Source organism: Eumetopias jubatus, unplaced genomic scaffold (assembly GCF_037043125.1).
Source record: "Eumetopias jubatus isolate StellerSeaLion01/CBP00866 unplaced genomic scaffold, mEumJub1_p1.0 scaffold_11, whole genome shotgun sequence".
Classification (NCBI taxonomy): Eukaryota; Metazoa; Chordata; class Mammalia; order Carnivora; family Otariidae; genus Eumetopias; species Eumetopias jubatus.
Genome location: NW_028274817.1, coordinates 108840739 through 108862557, shown reverse-complemented (window position 1 = coordinate 108862557; position 21819 = coordinate 108840739).

Here is a 21819-nt window from a genome sequence, read left to right as displayed (position 1 = left end):
AGATACAACTGTCTTGCCAGTGTTGGTGCCATCTTTCTGAATGCAGATGATTCTAAATTACAAAACAGACTCATGTCAGATTTAAAGAAGAATGGAATTTGTTGTGGTTGCCATATTCAATGCAAGATAACCTCAGCCTTGAAAATAGATAATCAGATTATGCACATTTAAAAATAATTTATGTCATAGGCTTCCCTAGTGTAATTAAAATGTGATTTAAAATACTACTTATAATGTTGACAAAAGTTGTTGAAACAAGCATTTTGATGTTTGAAGGTACACCTGCCCTGAAAACTCATTACCCTTTTTTACTCCATGGTTCCTTACAATTAATCTTTACTAAAATGATTCTCATGTGTAAAAATAACCAGAAGGCCTACTTTTTATCCTGATCAAATCAGGCTTTTTAATATCTACATTATAAAAAATATGTTTAGTCTATTTTGCTTCCTGAATCAAGTGTATGAATATGCCTCAGAACAATTTTTAACAGGATTTTAAGAAAAGTGGTTTAGGTTAATTCTTGGCTAATCAGAAGTTATTTGCTGAGGGGCACCTGGGTGGCTCAGTTGGTTAAGCGTCTGCCTTCGGCTCAGGTCATGATCCCAGGGTCCTGGGGTCAAGCCCCACATCCAGCTCCCTGCTCAGCGGAGAACCGGCTTCTTCCTCTCCCTGTCACTCTGCCTACTTGTGCTCTCTCTCTGACAAATAAATGTAGTCAATATACCTGTATATGTCAGGTACTAGATTAGTCACAAATAAGGTGAGAAATATCCTAGGTTTAGCTTGAGAGGCCACTATCTTAAAGGCTACATTAGAGTTGATTTGTTAACAGCCACTGATTGAGACTGTCCAAGTTTTGTGAGTTGCTAGAACACCATGTTGTAAGGCTGATAAGAATTAAAATTCTCTTATGCTTTATTCTAAACATCACCACAGACTTTGGTCACAACCTTGGGAAGCTGCTTGTAAGTACATTTTATTGCTATGGACAACAGGCTAAGACAGGGCAGAAAGGGCAAAAAGAAAAAAAAATATGCCACCAAATTGAGGTTTGCATTATAACCTAACTAGAATGGGTCAAGAGTTTTATATTTTCTCTATGGGAAAGACAATTAAAATATAAGTGATATTTTAAAAAGCCAGTATAGTAGCTTTGATCCTAAGAGAGGAAACTGACAATGAAAGCAGTTCAGTTGTCTCAAGTAAGTTGTGGTCCATAGGGAAGGGTGGGAGGTATAAAGGAGGAAACTCATGAAGAATTACAACATTTTAGACCTAGAACATTCACATTTTCCAGATGAAGGAACTAAGGAAAGGTAAATGGTTTACCCACAACTGATGCCATTGGTGGTACTTTTCTAATTTCAGGTGATGACTTTTTTTTTTTTTTTTGTAGAAGGTTTGAATTCGTTTCCTTTTTGATTCTCACTTAGGCTTTCTGTCAATGCAATACTGATTATCTCCATTTTGGTGTATTTAGGCTTCTAAAAAAAAAGGCTACTAGAGTTTATTTCACAAGTATTCTTTGAAGGCCTTTTTTTAATGCCAGGTCCTGTGCTAGCCACAGGTGATATAATGACAAGACACTGTAATGCAAACATAGTGTAATTAGGACCAACCATCACAGACAGACCATTTTTCACTAGGAGTTTATTCAATTTAGTTAACAGAAACCAAATTTTGGGATTATAAATAGATCCAATCTTATGCAATGTATCATTCTACCAATTCAAATCATCTCAAGGGAAAAAGCATATTACACTGCTCAGCAATGGAGAAAGTCCATTGTTTTTAATTTCTTACTGAAGTTTCCTAAGGGGCCAAAGGCAATATTCACTTTTGAATTTTATGAATTTATGTCCATGAGGTTTAGATGCAAAATAAATTCATTTTCTGTAGGACTTCTCTAGGGACTTGGTTGGTTCAAGCTTCTGTTCCAAATAGATTTAAGAACCTCGAAACATAATGAAACTGTCCTATTCATGGCATGCCACCTGACTCTCCCATTCATGCCTGCCTGGGCTAAAAGTAGAGCAAAACAGTACAAACACATTTTCTACTCCTAAGTAGCATATTGATGCCCACTGTTGAGTCCGAATATCTAAAGTGAAAACATACTTGCATATTCAGCTAAGGAGAGCCTTGAGATGATTTCATTACTTTGCTGTAAGGCTAAAACAGCTTGAAATTTGAAACCCGTTGAAAATATAAGGGTGAGAGAAATTTCTTCTAGAGTGAAAGAAGCAAACAAAATGACAAAGATAGTATCGTAAATCTCTCAACTTTCACTTGGTTTTAACTATAAGACTCCTACTTGAAATATTTTAGAAAGCATTCCCCCACCGCCCCAGAATTTGTGATACCGTAACTACCAGTGGAATTTATAGTCCCAGATTTCCACTCATGGCCTCAGCATTAAACCCATCACTCATGGGCACACCCAGGAATGTGAAGTGCGAGGCTTCTTTAGAGATGCTATTCCAACTTAGGGTTAGGAGGGCTCCTGCTGTTTGGAACAAATTAGCTCTAGGAATGATAGTGACACTACGGAATGCTTGGTGACTAACACTTTAAGATTTTGGATTTACATGACTTGCCTTTTGCAGCACATTAATAGTCATTTTTCATTAATAAGACAATTTCATATATATTTTGGTCCTAAGCTTTCAAGTTAGTATAGTTGATGGGATCCTGTGGTGCTGTCCAGAGGTGGTATTTATCAGAAGAATGAAGTATGTTGAAGAGCGGCTATCCAGCTGGGCAGCTGAAACACCATAAGCCTCTGTGAACTCTCCTCATGTTATAACTCGGCCTTCTGTCAAAAGAATCACAGTCAAGGGTCAGATCAACAGGAGATGTTTTATATTCCCACAGTGTATAAGAGAAGGAAAGGTATAGATGCCCTTGGTTTCAAAAAATAGTTTACTGCATATTTTCTGATGACATAAATTTAAAGGCAATATAGTAATTATAAAAAATGGGTGCAAGAAAGAAAAGTATCCATAATCCTATCATCCAAAGGAAAATATTAACATTTTGTTACATTTCCTTCCATAGTTTTTCTAAGCATATTTTTAACTAATGGAGATCATTCCAGAAACTTTCTTTTGTTGTCTGCATTTTTGGGGTGGTTATGAAACTTTAACTCCATGTCTTCTCTATTAATAAGTTTCTAGAGATTTAGTCATCCTTCTCTTACAAAAGTAAAGTATAAGTTCCATTTAGTTTTCAGTGCTTTTCCCTTGTTGGCTATTTGTTTCCTTCAAGATTTATTTATTTGAGACAGAACACGTGAGCGGGCGGGGGGAGGGGCAAAGGGAAGAGAGAATCCCAAGCAGACTCCCAGCTGAGCATCAAGTGACTGAGCCACACAGGCACCCCTCTTATCTGCTATTTCTTAAAAATAATCAGCCTAAAATAATCCTTATGCAAAAGCAGCACATTCTGGGGTACAAATTCTCCCTATCTCACTGGACAAGTCTCTTGAATAGTTCAGTTCATTTAAACAGTCTCTTTTTAGGAGGCAGTGATACAGATGGGCTCCCAAATTATTGCTTATGCCATACAGCAATTAGGTGTAAGGCATTTCTCTGGCAACAAAACAAATATAGAGTTTAATGACTGGAGCAGGCGGCCTGTTAAGAAAGATTTCTTTTTTTAGAAGATTTTATTTATTTGAGAGAGCACAAGCAGGCAGAGGGAGAAAGAGACTGACTCTGAGCAGGGAGCCCGATGCGGGCCTCCATCCCAGGACCCTGGGATCATGACCTGAGCCGAAGGCAGACGCTTAACTGAGTTTCTAGTTGTTGGGGGCTGTAGCATCTTTTGCAGTTTGAATGTCTCCGATGAGGTCCTCAAGTGTTCAGGTAAACTTTCAGAGTTAAACTTTCTGAGTGGCCCACACAGCAACAGGCATAAAGATTTTAAATATGAATTATTGTGATTTCTTGGAAAAGTAGTGATTCCAAGTCAAAAGTATGGGAAGAATTTGGAGACTACTAGAATTCAGGATCCAGTCTAGTTTACAGGTAAAAAAAAAATCTCAAAGACAATGAACAGAACTAGAATTTGATACACAAGTGTGTATTATAGTTACGACTGAATCTATCAGACATAAAGCAAGATTTTGTTTGAAAGATCTAGTTTCAATAAATGGGTCTGCTTATTTCCATAGGTGCAACAAGAATAGTGGTTAATCATATAGGCTCTTTTCATAGGGAATCTCAGATTGGACTTTTAAAAGCCTCTTCACATGTTTAGACTTCACCTGCAATATCTACAGATCTGGGTAGACTCCTCCCTTCTTGAGGTCCCCAAAATATCCTGTTTCCTGCACCTGCCACGAAGTGACCTTCTTTACTTACCTGGTTAGGTTGCAGGGAACGCTGTAAGTACAGTACCAGCTGGCTTTTCCAAGGGGCTTTATTGGCTCCATCAAGTAAAATTTCATTCCTTAAAGTTGTCTGGTCATATGTGAGTCTACGCACAATCATTCTCAAATAAGACATTCCAGTCAAAGCCTTGGTACTACAACCAGTGTTTCCAATTTTGTACTGTTAGAAGGAAAACAGATTCTTACCAAACTTACATAAAATAATGATTATGCCATGAAAATAAGAATTCTAACAGTTTCTGAATTCTGGAGGGATCAGGTAGGGAAAAAAAGTAATTGTATCATCGTTGTTCACAAAAAGGTATACTCTTTGTGATGTAACTCACAGATATATATTTTTTGTGCTTTAGGTCATAGCTTAAGAGAAAAGATTTTCTTAAATCTGGAACAACAAAACGTTGTTGATTCTTTAATATTTTAAAGAAAAAGGCATAAAAATTTTATAATGATTGTCATCGGTTCATTCAGTCCCATGTAATTAATGGAAAGGACTCTGACAAGTCAAGAATTAATCTCTGAAGACGAAGCACTTTTGCAAAAGCATTAGAATAAAAAACTGTCTATAAGTGACAAAAGGCTTTAAAATGGCCATGGTTAAAGATCTGATGAGCAATCAGGTTATTTCTGCAACATACATTTTAAGATGGTAACTAGAATTATTAATATCTCTCTAAGGAGAGAGAGCAAATTTTTGAGATGTTCCTGTAGCCCTCTGGCAGTTACTTCCGGGTCAAAAAGACTGCAGTTAGTATTTGGGAGAATTTTGTCAAAAGTTTTGGACATTGGGCTAAATAGGATCACAGATCTATATGAAACAGTAATTATCTGTTTAACCAAAGTGACAAAAGATTTACAGAAGCTTACACAGTTGTGAGCAAAACTTTGAACAAGTCCATTTTCTGAAGAAATCAAAGACCTACAAATGCTTTTCTTTACCTTTTAAGTAATCCAGAAGTCCAAAAGACTTTTTCCTTCAGCAGATGAAAGAAAACTAAGTTTTAGTTTTACATAAGTACACTACTGATGTCAAAGCTTATTTTAATAATTCAATTTTAGCCATCTTGACTTCATAAAGTAAAAATTTCTCTTTCCAACTTTTTATATCCATTGAGTTTACACTTCATTCTCCTCTTTGCCTTTCTGAAAGAACCAGCATTCATTTTCCTTAACAAAATACCTTTTCTTAGCCAAAACCACATCCTAGTTACCATTTCTAGTTTTAATTACACATTAGAATTCTTAGAAAGCTTCATTTCTAGTGAAAACTAAGAATCGTGAACTTTGGCAAATTTATGAATATATTTCATGACTTCTAGAAACAAGCCTTTTCCAATGTGGCACAAGGCTTTTTTACTAACAAACTCAAATATTTTTAATTCCTCTGCACTAAGTGGCCAAAAGTAGGTAAAACTATGGTAATTAATATTCAATATTTTATTGTATTTGGAAATGATCTAGATATTCAGAAATAAATTGTTTGTTATCATTTAACTTAACACAGCAAAACTCTGAGGGTGGAAGTTACCAAAAAGATCTGAGAAGCTTTTACCAGACATAACTATTACTGAAAAGTTCACCAAAAAAATCTCTTATCTCATTTCATCTCTCTACATCACTTGCTCCCGACATTACATTTAGATTACTCAGCAAAATTTCACAAAACATTAGACACCTAGCCATCATTTTGAGGTATTTTTGCTCTGATAAATTTTGTAACAGAGATAACACAAATTTAGTACTAAGCTCACATAAAAGTTGCATGTCTGCATTATATTTAATGCTGATAACTCTGAAGACATTCCTATTTTAATTAAAACAACAAACTTAATCTTTTTGGTAGATCTTATTTATCTCAGATCGTGTTGACTAGAAACACATTTGGATTAGTTACTGGATTTCTGTGAGTTCAGAAATACTTAGTTCATATAAGTGCCTGTTTTTCCTTAAGCCAATTAAATCGAGCTCTTTTACACATTAATTTAAGCAATTCCATCTAGAGGAAGAAAAATATCACACATCTACAACATACACAGACACATAAACATACAGATGCCAGCCGAAACCTTAGAGTTAATGTTCTAAAATTTTAGCCGTGAGTCAGGTACAATACAGGTTTACAATGTTATCTGAAAAACACTTTTCTAAATCGAAATGGTGTAAAGTGAAGAAGCTTACCATGAATTTACGTGGAAAAATTTTTTAGTATCTTAGGTGTTTCTGAGAACATAGACATGAAATAAATGGAGAGAGAGAAAGCACAGATGCGCAGAGACCCAGTTCAAAGCTATGAGGGCAAGAAGCCTGGTGGAGCCACCCCTGCTGCGTGAGGTGCTATTACCAGATTGCAACAAAATACACGCTGAACGCTATTTTGCTTTTGACCGTCTTTAGGTAAAAGTGAAAATTCAGATTTCTTACGGTTAGTAAAAACAGGTGCTAATGTGGGTCTTTTGTAAAAGTGAAGTGACAGAACATGAAACTTCAAAAAGCAGGGATATCTGTAACACAAAACTGACTTGTTTACAAAAGAACAGTTTCTGGCAGTTAAAAGTGTGGAGAAGACACTTAAGAGTTTTAATTTGCCCAATTTTTAAATGCCTCCTTTGCATCTCAAAAAAATTTTGAGTCCTAGAGAAGATGGGGTAGAAACTCGACATCAAAAAGGGGAAAATACCTGAGTTGAGGGTACTTACTATTTAAATATTTCCTTCTCTTTCAGGTTCCTTCGAAGGAGCTTCAGGGTTTACTGTATTATGCCTTTGTAAAGTCTGTATAAAGTACTCAACACAGGCCTTCAAATGCTTTTTTCTGAGTGTACAATCCAACATCAGATCAATTCACCTTATGGGGAAAAGCCTCTACTATTGATTTTATGAGTTCCTGAACATTGGCTTCCATCTGAGCATTTGTAGGAGGCCCTGGCAGCAACTGTGCAGGTCATCTGTTGCCGCTGTAAGGGAGGTTTCCCCCAGGGGGCCATCTGGCATGTCTGTTAACTGCATTCTGATTTTGGACAGGAAGAACACCGCTCAGCAGCCAGTCAAGGGCCCTGTGGGTGAGGCTGTCCATCTCCACAATTCTAACTCTTCTCTAAATTTGGTAGTCTCTTCTGAAAATGGAAGGGAAAAAGGCTTTGCAATTTTATCTTGTTACAGGAGTCCCTAAGGCTAGGTGTTAGAGTCTTTTGCATCTTCTCAATTTGGTGTTTCCATATGTACCAATAAGACAATCGTTTGGGATGATGGGTCTCTGAAATGTTTTTCAAATATAGAAGCTCTGCCAATTCAGGGAATCCACTGTGTGACCACAGATGAGTAGGATCACTCCAATCAGTGAGCCTTTTTATGGCTTAATCATGGATGTAAGAGGAATGTCCAGAAAGTGCAAAACAGCCTGCACAAGATCTGGAAAGTTCACTCCCAGAGTTGGCCTAAGAAAGCAAAGACTTTTATTGTCCAGGCAGTATGAATGGTGTAGTGCAAATGGTATCTCTGGTTCTGAGAAGCCTCCAGTCACAGAGCAGCTAATCTCTGACACAAGGCAGGTGCTACTGGAATGTGACTTTTCCAGCACTAATGAGACAATGAAGGTTGAGGTGACAAAAGGCCCGTTATGACCTGGGACCCCTTTTGACTAACTCCCCTGTGAACTAGCGTGATCAGAGAAAATGCTGTTTCTGGGCTCCACAGTCTATTTGGCTTTTCACCAGATGCAGGCTGGTACATGCATGCATCCTCAGGCTAGCACTGACCAGACTGATCATAAAGTCAAGCTCTGAAGACAGAGAACAAGATAAAAGGAAAACCTTATCCAACCTATGGTTCTCCTCCTTATGACAAATGGTAAAAAATAGACAAAACATGACCATCTCTGGGAGGAAGAGGATCAGTAAAAAGGAAGAGTACTGATAACAAAGTCTTGCTTGATATGTTGTACCCAAGAACTAGTACAAGCAAATATTTTCTTTTGCTAATCTAAATTTTGAAAAAAAAGGACGTGATATTTTTACCTTCCTCTCTTGACTGGGCCCTATAAAGATAGATCTGGGAAAACTGGACTATGCTAAGAAATCTTACCTTTCACCAGCTTCTGACAGCTTTTCAGGATCCCATCTGTAGGCTTTGGAGTGAGTCTCATGGCTCAATTTTCCCTTTCCCCTTCTGTGTTCTTCATTGAAACCCCACTGCAATAAAAAGATTAACAAGAGAAACAGAAGTTTCTTGACATGTTTACCCACTGCATACATGGAAAATACCTAGGAAAACTGAGCAACTCCTCTGCATTTTTACATAAAATTATAAAAGCACATTTCCTCATTCTGCAGGTACTTAATTTTATTGGCTGCGTAAGCTTTTGTTTACAGGTGTACCACAATATAAGATATCCCTTTTACTACTGGATACATATTACTATTGCTTATGTTCTACATATGAATGAAACCATATGATAATTGTCTTTCTCTGCTTGACTGACTTCACTTAGCATATAGCACGGAGGACCACAGGGGAAGGGAGGGAAGTCTGAAGGGGGAGAAATCAGAGAGGGAGATGAACCATGAGAGACTATGGACCCTGGGAAATGAAGTGAGGGTCTCAGGAGGGAGTGGGAGGGAGGGGGTAACAGGGTGATGGGTATTAAGGAGGGCACGTGTTGTGATGTGCACTGGGTGTTATATGTAACTAATGATTCATTGAACACTACATCAAAAACTAATATGTACTATACAGTGGCTACCTGAACATAATAAAAATGTTGCTTAAAAAATATATTTCTATTGGATATAGGTGGTGTGGTTTTTAATTTTTTTTTTTTTAGTAAAGCTGTGTAAAGGTCTTTGGATGACAACTCTTACCAGTGACAGTAAGATGACAGGTTGGGGGTACTTGAGTATTAAAAAAAAAATCATACTGCTATCCCTATCACTTGCTTCACCCAACTGATTGATTGATAATGTTAACTCACTGAATTGGTATATGAGACTCTAACACCTAAAGCTACAGCCATTAATTTAGAATAAAACTGGAATATTGGATCAGAGACTTGCTGAATTTCATAATTTTACAGCTTTGTCTCCTACCTTTGAAGGTAACTGGCTCAAAGGTGAAGAGCTGCCACCACTGACAAATGCCTAACATGTCTTTCTTCATGGCTCTTCTGGACAGACATTCCCTGCTTTCTCATTTTCATGTTTAAGATGTTTATTTTTCTAAGCTGGCATTAAAAAAAAAAAATCCTAGGGCGCCTGGGTGGCTCAGATGGTTAAGCGTCTGCCTTCGGCTCAGGTCATGATCCCAGGGTCCTGGGATCGAGTCCCGCATCGGGCTCCCTGCTCCTTGGGAGCCTGCTTCTCCCTCTGCTTCTCTCTCTCTCTCTCTCCTCCTCTGTCTCTCATGAATAAATAACTAAAATCTTAAAAAAAAAGAATACTAAAAAAAAAAAAATCCTAAAAACTGCCTGCCCAATTTGACCGGTTGGAAATTTGTGGTTATCAGAGGGATGTGGGTAGGGATGGGAGAAAGAGGTGAAGGGGATTAAGAGAAACCTATCATGATGGGCACTGAGTAATGCAAAGAAGTGGTGGGCCACTTTATTGTACACCTGAAACTAATATAGCACTGTATGTTAACAGGAATGAAAATTTAAAAACTTAATAAAATATATTTTACTTCTAAACATAGAGCAAAAGCTTAGGTGCTCAGTAAGGAGCTAAAGCCAAATTCTTAAATATTTGTGACTCTGCCAAGCTCAATATCACCTCTTTTGACCAATTTTACATAAAAATGGATGACATTTGTCTTAAGGACTTTAGATAGTGTCCTTCATTTCCCTCATGGTCAATATCTCTTCTACTGTTTGAAAGCCAGCTAGGAAAGGAACTTTAAGCAGAAGAACTTCCATGTAGTTTTTAATTGAAACCTTTAATATGTTTTTAATCCCAATTTTTATTATAAGCAGAACTTTTAAACAGCCAAAAAGAGTTAATTTCAGAGAATTTTACAGGAAAAACAGTACATTTTGCCAATTCACTGACCTTCCTGTTAAGTAGGCAAGAGGCCACCATTAGAATCTATTGGGGTGGACAAAAGTAAGATCTGTATATCCTTTCCAAAACAACTGTGGGAAAAAATAGGAAATAAAAATAGCATAAGAAAAAAAATCTGTCAATCAGATTTATTTGTTCTGCTTATGTCTACAATCTAAAATCTGCTTATATTTAAGAATATTTTAGGTAATTTTAAAATTTGTTGTACTAGGTAACTAGAAAAATCATATTGCCATAAAGCACTTAAAAATCTTTGGAAAGGGGGAGACAATATCCTTTTAATTGGGTAATTGAGCTTATAACAAAATAAATAGAGGAAATCCTCAAGGGGGAAAGATTCAAGAGAAAGTTGAAAACCAGAGTCTAAGTACCTGAACTGAAGCGGAAGGTGCCTTCGGTAAAGAGGGGATGATTGCTAGTCTTATTAACCTAGCAGATTGGTTTTTAGTGCCTTCTTGGGGATAACAGACAAGTAGGCTTGTATAGTATGGCAGATGGAAATGAAATACACACACATAGGTCAAGTTAGGACTCTCAAAGGACTACCTCCTCAGTTAAAGGATTGAGAAGAGGGAGAAAAGAAGTTTGTTGTCCTGGCCTGAGTGGGGGAAAAAATATCCCATGATGTGTAAATTTTTCCCTCCAATAGTAGTTGTTCTGTGTTGCATTCCCACCACCAATACATCAGAGTTTTAAATTTTATGTTACTCCACTGATTAAGCAGCCACTGCACTATAAAATCTTGCTATAATTCATAGCAACAGACAAAACATGCAGTTAACTATAGAAAAAAGGGACCCCAATTTATGATTAGAATCAGTATTCTGGAGGCCTAAATACACAGTTCAGCAGCACCCTTTAAAATGATGCCTTGAGGAGGAGAAGGAAAGATGGCAGAGGAGTAGGGGACCCTATTTCAACTGGTCCCCGGAATTGAGCTGGATATCTACCAGACCACTCTGAGCACCCATGAAACCAGCCTGAGATGTAAGAAGATCTGGATCTCTACAAACAGAATATTGCAGACAGTTGGTTTCGAGGTACGAAGTGGGGAGCCGTGATTCCGCGGGCCGATATTGGAGGATAAACGGCAGCGGGAGGGTGCCTGGCCGTGGGGCTCCTACACCGCCGGTGAGCGACAGCCTCGCATGCTGGGGATGGGGCACACACGCGCACACTGGTAGCGGCGGGGAAAGGAATTTAGGGCAGCCCCTGGGGCGGAAACCCTGAGCGGCGGGGCCCTGTGTGCGAACTGGGAGGGCCAGCGGTTTTAGAAGCACAAAGAGCAGAGACGGGCTCTGACCTGGAGGCAGGAGTGGGGGCGCTGCTGAGGGGTGCACAACCCAGGCCGCTGCAGTTTATAGCAGCACGGACAGAAACGGAGACAGTGTGGCCTGGAGAGCTCACTGAAGAACAGACTGTGGTCTCTCTGCTCTGAGGCAGAGGGTTGGAAAGGGTCTTTTCTGCTCTGACTCGCGGAAGAGATGCGGAAAGCTGCCAGGGAAAGCTGCCAGAGAACAAAAGCCCCCAAAACTGACTCTTGCTGAGCCCATCACCCGCCGCAGGGGGGGCAGGGCAACTCCGCCCAAACAGGGTTGCCTGAGTAACAGCGTGGCAGGCCACCCCCCCAGAAGACAGGCTGGAAAAACAAGAGGCCAGCAACCCTAAGGTCCCAAGAAAACAGGTGCATCCTGCTTGGGTTCTGGTCAATAATTTGGACTCTATACATTCCCTCAAACACCCATCAACAGAATGACGAGGAGGAGGAACCCCCCAAAATAGAAAAGACTCAGAGATCATGACTTATGCTACAGATTTACAAATGGATGCAGATATAACCAAGATGTCAGAGATGGAATTCAGGCTAGCAATTGTGAAGACAATGGCTAGAATGGAGAAATCAATTAATGGCAACATAGTCTCTAAGGGCAGAAATGAAAGCTGAATTGGCAGAACTTAAAATTGCTATCAATGAGATCCAATCCAATCCAGATAATCTAACAGCTAGGGTAACTGAGGCAGAAGAACGAATAAGAGACCTGGAAGGCAATATAATAGACAAAAAGGGAAAAGAGGCCAGGGAAAAACAGCTCAGCATCCATGAAAATAGAATCGGAGAAATAAGTGACAGCATGAAGCATTCCAATGTCAGAATTATTGGAATCCCGGAGGGAGTGGAGAGAGAGAGAGGACTAGAAGATGTATTTGAGCAAATCGTAGCTGAGAACTTCCCTAATCTGGGGAATGAAACATTCATGTCCTAGAGGCAGAGAGGACCCCTCCCAAGATCAAGGAAAACAGGCCAACACCCCGGCATGTAATAGTAAAACTTGCAAATCTTAGAACCAAGGAAACCATCTTAAGGGCAGTTAGGGGGAAGAGATTCCTCACGGACAGAGGGAGGAACATCAGAATATCATCAGACCTATCCACAGAGACCTGGCAAGCGAGAAAGGCCTGGCAAAACATATTCAGGGTACTAAATGAGAAGAACATGCAGCCAAGAATACTTTATCCAGCAAAGCTGTCATTCAGAATGGATGGAGAGATGCAGAGCTTCCACGACCGGCAGAAACTGAAAGAATATGTGACCACTAAGCTGGCCCTGCAAGAAATATTAAGTGGGGTTCTATAAAAGGAGAAAGACCCCAAGAGTGATATACAACAGGAATTTACAGGGACAATCTATAAAAACAATGTCTTCACAGGCAAAATGATGACAATAAATTCCTATCTTTCAATAATCACTCTCAATGTGAATGGCCTAAATGCTCCCATAAAATGGCACAGGGTTACAGATTGGATAGAAAAACAGGACCCATCCATATGCTGCCTACAAGAGACTCATTCTGAACCTAAAGATACATCCAGACTGAAAGTGAAGGGATAGAGATCGATCTTCCATGCCAACAGACCCCAAAAGAAAGCTGGGATAGCAATTCTTATATCAGACAAATTAGATTTTAAACTAAAGTCTGTAATTAGAGACACAGAAAGACACTATATCATTCTTAAAGGGTCTATCCAACAAAAAGATCTAAAAATTGTAAATATCTATGCCCCCAACATGGGAGCAGCCAGCTACATAAGCCAACTGTTAACCAAAATAAAGAGTCATATTGATAACAATACGTTAATTGTAGGAGACCTCAATACTCCACTCTCAGCAACGGACAGATCATCTAAGCAGAAAATCAACAAGGAAACAAGAGCTTTGAATGACACACTGGACCAGATGGACCTCGTAGATATTTACAGAACATTCCACCCTAAAACAACAGAATACTCATTCTTCTCGAGTGCACATGGAACTTTCTCCAGAATAGACCACGTACTGGGTCACAAATCAGGTCTCAACCGATATCAAAAGACAGGTTATTCCCTGCATATTCTCAGACCACAATGCTTTAAAACTGGAACTCAATCACAAGAAAAAATTTGGCAGAAATTCAAACACTTGGAAGCTAAAGATCACTCTACTCAAGAATGTTTGGGTCAACCAGGAAATCAAAGGAGAACTTAAACAATTCATGGAAACCAATGAGAATGAAAACAAATCGGTCCAAAACCTATGGGATACTGCAAAGGCGGTCCTAAGGGGGAAATACATAGCCATCCAAGCCTCACTCAAAAAAATAGAAAAATCCCGAATTCACCAACTAACTCTACCCCTTAAAGAACTAGAGAAAAAGCAACAAACGATGCCTAAGCCATGCATTAGAAGAGAAATAATTAAAATTAGAGCACAAATCAATGATTTAGAAACCAGAAACACAGTAGATCAGATCAACGACACTAGAAGTTGGTTCTTTGAAAGAATTAATAAGATCGATAAACCACTGGCCAGACTTATCCAAAAGAAAAGAGAAAGGACCCAAACTAATACAATTATGAATGAAAGGGGAGAGATCACGACTAACACCAAGGAAATAGAAACAATTATTAGAAATTATTATCAACAACTATATGCCAATAAACTGAGCAATCTGGATGAAATGGAGGCCTTCCTGGAAACCTATAAGCTGCCAAAAGTGAAACAGGAAGAAACTGACGACCTGAATAGGCCAAGAACCAGTAACGAGATTGAAGCAGTGACCAAAAACCTCCCATAAAACAAGAGTCCAGGGCCTGATGGATTCCCTGGGGAATTCTACCAAACATTCAAAGAAGAAATAATACCTATTCTCCTGAAGCTGTTGCAAAAAATAGAAACAGAAGGAAAACTTCCAAACTCATTCTATGAGGCCAGCATTACCTTAATCCCCAAACCAGGCAAAGACCCCATCAAAAAGGAGAATTTCAGACCGATATCCCTGATGAATATGGATTCCAAAATCCTCAACAAAATCCTAGCTAATAGGATCCAACAATATATTAAAAGGATCATCCACCACGACCAAGTGGGATTTATCCCTGGGATGCAAGGGTGGTTCAACATTCGCAAATCAATCAATGTGATAGAACACATTAATAACAGGAGGGAGAAGAACCATATGGTCCTCTCAATTGATGCAGAAAAAGCATTTGACAAAATACAACATCCTTTCCTGATTAAAACTCTTCAGAGTATAGGGATAGAGGGAACATTCCTCAAGTTCATAAAATCCATCTATGAAAAACCCACAGCAAATATCATCCTCAATGGGGAAAAGCTGAGAGCCTTTCCCTTAAGATCAGGAACACGTCAAGGATGCCCACTCTCACCACTGTTGTTCAACATAGTACTAGAAGTCCTAGCGACAGCAATCAGACAACAAAAAGAAATAAAAGGTATTCAAATTGGCAAAGAAGAAGTCAAACTCTCTCTCTTCACAGACGACATGATACTTTATGTGGAAAACCCAAAAGACTCCACCCCCAAATTACTAGAACTCATACAGCAATTCAGTAATGTGGCAGGATACAAAATCAATGCACAGAAATCAGTTGCTTTCTTATACACTAACAACACAACTGTAGAAAGAGAAATTAGAGAAACGATTCCATTTACAATAGCACCAAAAACCATAAGATACCTCAGAATAAACCTAACCAAAGAGGTAAAGGATCTATACTCTAGGAACACTCATGAAAGAAATTGAAGAAGACACAAAAAGATGGAAAAATAGTCCATGCTCATGGATCAGAAGGATAAACATTGTTAAAATGTCTATGCTACCCAGAGCAATCTATACCTTCAATGCCATCCCGATCAAAATTCCAATAACATTTTTCAAAGTGCTGGAACAAACAATCCTAAAATTTGTATGGAATCAGAAAAGACCCCAAATTGCCAAGGAAATGTTGAAAAACAAAGCTGGGGGCATCACGTTGCCCGATTTCAAGCTCTATTACAAAGCTGTGATCACCAAGACAGCATGGTACTGGCACAAAAACAGAAATATAGACCAATGGAACAGAATAGAGAACCCAGATATGGACCCTCAACTCTACGGTCAAATAATCTTTGACAAAACAGCAAAAAATATGCAATGGAAAAAAGACAGTCTCTTCAATAAATGGTGCTGGGAAAATTGGACAGCCACATGCAGAAGAATGAAACTTGACCATTCTCTAACACCATACACAAAGATAAACTCAAAGTGGATGAAAGACCTCAATGTGAGACAGGAATCCATCAAAATCCTAGAGGAGAACATAGGCAGTAACCGCTTTGACATTGGCCACAGCAACTTCTTTCAAGATACATCTCCAAAAGCTAGTGAAACAAAAGCAAAAATGAATTTTTGGGACTTCGTCAAGATAAAAAGCTTCTGCACAGCAAAGGAAACAGTCAACAAAACAAAGAGGCAACCCACAGAATGGGAGAAGATATTTGCAAATGACACTACAGATAAAGGGCTGGTATCCAAGATCTACAAAGAACTTCTAAAACTCAACACCCAAAAAACAAATAATCAAGTCAAAAAGTGGGCAGAAGATATGAAAAGACACTTCTCTGAAGAAGACATACAAATGACTAACAGACACATGAAAAAAATGTTCATCATCATTAGCCGTGAGGGAAATTCAAATCAAAACCACATTGAGATACCACTTTACACCAGTTAGAATGGCAAAAATGGACAGGGAAAGAAACAACAACTGTTGGAGAGGTTGTGGAGAAAGGGGAACCCTCTTACACTGTTGGTTGGAATGCAAGTTGGTACAGCCACTTTGGAAAACAGTGTGGAGGTGCCTCAAAAATTTAAAAATAGAGCTACCCTATGACCCAGCCATTGCACTCCTGGGTATTTACCCCAAAGATACAGACATAGTGAAAAGAAGGGCCATATGCACCCCAATGTTCATAGCAGCAATGTCCACAATAGCCAAACTGTGGAAAGAGCCGAGATGTCCATCAACAGATGAATGGATAAAGAAGATGTGGTCCATATAGACAATGGAATTTTACTCAGCCATCAGAAAGGATGAATACCCAACTTTTACATCAGCTTGGATGGGACTGGAGGAGATTATGCTAAGTGAACTAAGTCAGGCAGAGAAAGTCAATTATCATATGGTTTCACTTATTTGTGGAACATAAGGAAGAGAATGGAGGACATTAGGAGAAGGAAGGGAAAAATGAAGGGGGGGGAATCGGAGGGAGAGATGAACCATGAGAGACTATGGACTCTGAGAAACAAACAGGGTTTTAGAGGGGAGGGGGGAGGGGGAATTGGTTAGCCCGGTGACGGGTATTAAGGAGGGCACGTACTGCATGGAGGACTGGGTGTTATACAAAAACAATGGATCGTGGATCACTACATCAAAAACTGATGATGTGGGCGCCTGGGTGGCTCAGTTGGTTAAGCGACTGCCTTCGGCTCAGGTCATGATCCTGGAGTCCCGGGATCGAGTCCCACATCGGGCTCCCTGCTCAGCAGGGAGTCTGCTTCTCCCTCTGACCCTCCCCCGTCTCATACTCTCTCTCTATCTCTCATTCTCTCTCTCAAATAAATAAATAAAATCTTTTTTTTAAAAAATTTTTTTATTGTTATGTTAATCACCATATATTACATCATTAGTTTTTGGTGCAGTGTTCCATGATTCATTGTTTGTTCATAACACCCAGTGCTCCATGCAGAACGTGCCCTCCTCAATACCCATCACCAGGCTAACCCATCCCCCTACCCCCCTCCCCTCTAGAACCCTCAGTTTGTTTTTCAGAGTCCATCGTCTCTCATGGTTCGTCTCCCCCTCTGACATACTCCCCTTTTCTTCCTCTCCTGTTATCTTCTTCTTTTTCTTTTTTCTTAAAATATGTTGCGTTATTTGTTTCAGAAGTACAGATCTGTGATTCAACAGTCTTGCACAATTCACAGCGCTCACCGTAGCACATACCCTCCCCAATATCTATCACCCAGCCACCCCATCCCTCCCACCCCCAACCACTCCAGTAAAACTCAGTTTCTTTCCTGAGATTAAGAATTCCTCATATCAGTGAGGTCATGTGATACATGTCTTTCTCTGATTGACTTATTTCACTCAGCATAACACCCTCCAGTTCCATCCACGTCATTGCAAATGGCAAGATCCCATTCCTTTTGATGGCTGCATAATATTCCATTGTGTATATATACCACATCTTCTTTATCCATTCATCTGTCGATGGGCATCTTGGCTCTTTCCACAGTTTGGCTATGGTGGACATTGCTGCTATAAACATTGGGGTACACGTACCCCTTCGGGTCCCTACATTTGTATCTTTGTGGTAAATACCCAGTAGTGCAATTGCTGGATCGAACGGTAGCTCTAATTTCAACTGTTTGAGGAACCTCCATACTGTTTTCCAGAGGGGTTGCACCAGCTTGCATTCCCACCAACAGTGTAGGAGGGTTCCCCTTTCTCCACATCCCCGCCAACATCTGTCGTTCCCTGACTTGTTAATTTTAGCCATTCTGACGGGTGTGAGGTGGTATCTCATTGAGGTTTTGATTTGGATTTCCCTGATGCCAAGCGATGTTGAGCACTTTTTCATGTGCCTGTTGGCCATTTGGATGTCTTCTTTGGAGAAATGTCTGTTCATGTCTTCTGCCCATTTCTTGATTGGATTATTTGTTCTTTGGGTGTTGAGTTTGATAAGTTCTTTATAGATTTTGGATACTAGCCCTTTATCTGATATGTCATTTGCAAATATTTTCTCCCATTCTGTCGGTTGTCTTTTGGTTTTGTGGACTGTTTCTTTTGCTGTGCAGAAGCTTTTTATCTTGATGAAATCCCAATAGTTCATTTTTGCCCTGGCTTCCCGTGCCTTTGGCGATGTTTCTAGGAAGAAGTTGCTGCGGCTAAGGTCAAAAAGGTTGCTACCTGTGTTCTCCTTTAGGATTTGGATGGACTCCTGTCTCACGTTTAGGTCTTTCAACCATTTGGAGTCTATTTTTGTGTGTGGTGTAAGGAAATGGTCCAGTTTCATTCTTCTGCATGTGGCTGTCCAATTTTCCCAACACCATTTGTTGAAGAGACTGTCTTTTTGCCATTGGACATCCTTTCCTGCTTTGTCAAAAATAAGTTGACCATAGAGTTGAGGGTCCATTTCTGGGCTCTCAATTCTGTTCCATTGATCTATGTGTCTGTTTTTGTGCCAGTACCATACTGTGTTGATGATGACAGCTTTGTAATAGAGCTGGAAGTCCGGAATTGTGATGCCGCCAGCTTTGCTTTTCTTTTTCAGTATTCCTCTGGCTATTCTGGGTCTCTTCTGGTTCCATACAAATTTTAGGATTATTTGTTCCATTTCTTTGAAAAAAGTGGATGGTATTTTGATGGGGATTGCATTGAATGTGTAGATTGCTCTAGGTAGCATTGACATCTTCACAATGTTGATTCTCCCAATCCATGAGCATGGAACGTTTTTCCATTTCTTTGTGTCTTCTTCAATTTCTTTCCTGAGTATTTTATAGTTTTCTGAGTACAGATCCTTTGCCTCTTTGGTTAGATTTATTCCTAGGTATCTAATGGTTTTGGGTGCAATTGTAAATGGGATAGACTCCTTGATTTGTCTCTCTTCTGTCTTGTTGTTGGTGTATAGGAATGCCACTGATTTCTGTGCATTGATTTTATATCCTGCTACTTTACTGAATTCCTGTATGAGTTCTAGCAGTTTTGGAGTGGAGTCTTTTGGGTTTTCCACATACAGTATCATATCATCTGCAAAGAGTGAGAGTTTGACTTCCTCTTTGCCGATTTGGATGCCTTTGATTTCTTTTTGTTGTCTGATTGCTGTGGCTAGGACTTCTAATACTATGTTGAATAGCAGTGGTGAGAGTGGACATCCCTGCCGCGTTCCTGACCTTAGGGGAAAAGCTCTCAGCCTTTCCCCATTGAGAATGATATTCGCTGTAGGTTTTTCATAGATGGCTTTTATGATATTGAGGTATGTACCCTCTATCCCTATACTCTGAAGAGTTTTGATCAAGAAAGGATGTTGTACTTTGTCAAATGCTTTTTCTGCATTTATTGAGAGGATCATATGATTCTTGTTCTTTCTTTTGTTAATGTATTGTATCACGTTGATTGATTTGCGGATGTTGAACCAGCCTTGCAGCCCAGGAATAAATCCCACTTGGTCATGGTGAATAATCCTTTTAATGTACTGTTGGTTCCTATTGGCTAGTATTTTGGTGAGAATTTTTGCATCCATGTTCATCAAGGATATTGGTCTGTAATTCTCTTTTTTGATGGGGTCTTTGTCTGGTTTTGGGATCAAGGTAATGCTGGCCTCATAAAATAAGTTTGGAAGTTTCCCTTCCGTTTCTATTTTTTGGAACAGTTTCAGGAGAATAGGTATTAATTCTTCTTGAAATGTCTGGTAGAATTCCCCTGGGAAGCCATCTGGCCCTGGGCTTTTGTTTCTTGGGAGATTTTTGATGACTGTTTCAATTTCCTTAGTGGTTATAGGTCTGTTCAGGTTTTCTATTTCTTCCTGGTTCAATTTTGGTAGTTGATACATCTCTAGGAATGCACCCATTTCTTCCAGGTTATCTAATTTGCTGGCATAGAGTTGCTCATAATATGTTCTTATAATTGTTTGTATTTCTTTGGTGTTGTTTGTGATCTCTCCTCTTTCATTCATGATTTTGTTGATTTGGGTCATTTCTCTTTTCTTTTTGATCAGTCTGGCCAGGGGTTTATCAATCTTGTTAATTCTTTCAAAGAACCAGCTCCTAGTTTCGTTGATCTGTTCTACTGTTCTTTTAGTTTCTAGTTCATTGATTTCTGCTCTGATCTTTATGATTTCTCTTCTCCTGCTGGGTTTAGGCTTTCTTTGCTGTTCTTTCTCCAGCTCCTTTAGGTGTAGGGTTAGGTTGTGTATTTGAGACCTTTCTTGTTTCTTGAGAAAGGCTTGTATTGCTATATACTTTCCTCTCAGGACTGCCTTTGCTGTATCCCAAAGATTTTGAATAGTTGTGTTTTCATTTTCATTGGTTTCCATGAATTTTTTTAATTCTTCTTTAATTTCTTGGTTGACCCATTCATTCTTTAGTAGGATGCTCTTTAGCCTCCATGTATTTGAGTTCTTTCCGACTTTCCTCTTGTGGTTGAGTTCTAGTTTCAAAGCACTGTGATCTGAAAATATGCAGGGAATGATCCCAATCTTTTGGTACCGATTGAGACCTGATTTGTGACCTAGGATGTGATCAATTCTGGAGAATGTTCCATGGGCACTAGAGAAGAATGTGTATTCCATTGCTTTGGGATGGAATGTTCTGAATATGTCTGTGAAGTCCATTTGGTCCAGTGTGTCATTTAAAGTCTTTATTTCCTTGTTGATCTTTTGCTTAGATGATCTGTCCATTTCAGTGAGGGGGGTGTCAAAGTCCCCCACTATTATTGTATTGTTGTCAATGTGTTTCTTTGCTTTTGTTATTAATTGCCTTATATAATTGGCTGCTCCCATGTTCGGGGCATAGATATTTACAATTGTTAGATCTTCTTGTTGGATAGACCCTTTAAGTAGGATATAGTGTCCTTCCTCATCTCTTATTACAGTCTTTATTTTAATATCTAGTTTGTCTGATATAAGGATTGCCACCCCAGCTTTCTTTTGGTGTCCATTAGCATGGTAAATGGTTTTCCACCCCCTCACTTTCAATCTGGGGGTGTCTTTGGGTGTAAAATGAGTCTCTTGCAGACAGCATATTGATGGGTCTTGTTTTTTAATCCAATCTGATAGTCTGTGTCTTTTGATTGGGGCATTTAGCCCATTTACATTCAGGGTAACTATTGAAAGGTATGAATTTAGTGCCATTGTATTACCTGTAAGGTGACTGTTAACTGTCTGTTGTCTGTGTTCGTTTCTGCTCTTTGCTGCTTTTAGGTTCTCTCTTTGCTTAGAGGACCCCTCTCAATATTTCTTGGAGGGCTGGTTTCGTGTTTGCAAATTCCTTTAGTTTTTGTT